Source organism: Bison bison, unplaced genomic scaffold (genome assembly GCF_000754665.1).
Source record: "Bison bison bison isolate TAMUID 2011002044 unplaced genomic scaffold, Bison_UMD1.0 scf7180017470426, whole genome shotgun sequence".
In the NCBI taxonomy this organism is placed as follows: Eukaryota; Metazoa; Chordata; class Mammalia; order Artiodactyla; family Bovidae; genus Bison; species Bison bison.
The window spans coordinates 1-534 of record NW_011377173.1 but is presented as its reverse complement, the minus strand read 5'-3'; the positions used below and the strand labels follow the sequence as shown (position 1 = coordinate 534).

The window sequence follows — 534 nt, the reverse complement described above, 5'->3', positions numbered from 1 at the left end:
TCTACTGGGGCCTCTTCCAGGAAGCCCTGTTTGATTTCTACAGTTAGTAGTGAGCCTCTCATTCCAGGAGGGAGCTAGCTTGGTGGAAAAGGGACCCCCTTCATTCTGCCATACCACCTCTCATTAGGCCTCACCGTCGTCTTCTCTAGACAATGCAGCAAGTGATGATGTTGCTGCTCGAAAGCAGAGCGGTTCCTGACACACAGTGCCTGCTCCTCCCCACCGCCACTGTCCTAGAGTGGATAGAGCAGAGGGATAGGGTCAGCCCCTTCCACCTCCTGTCGCTGCTCACCTCTCACCCCAATCTGAGCCCCTATCCACCTCAAGGCTCCCATTCTGCTTGTACTGCAGGAAGGCATTGGTGGTACCACTCTTTGCCAACCGAATCCTTGCCAGGCGCACCTTCTACAGAGAGAGGAGGAGAAAAGATCAGGTGGGCAAACAAAAGGAGACTGGCTTGGGGTGTGGGGAATAGTAGGTACTCAGGTGGAAGGTGCAGTTACCTGCTGTGCTCGGCGCTTGTCAGCACGCTGG

The 534-nt window shown here is 55.2% G+C and overlaps 1 long non-coding RNA gene across 1 annotated transcript; it reads right to left on the bottom strand.

The window, feature by feature from the left end:
• Positions 1 to 113: 113 nt before the first annotated feature.
• Positions 114 to 534, bottom strand: LOC104986651. Its single transcript, XR_825065.1, has 3 exons — positions 504 to 534; positions 322 to 405; positions 114 to 233 (listed from the first exon to the last, which is right to left on the bottom strand). It is a non-coding gene; the product is annotated as an uncharacterized LOC104986651 (long non-coding RNA).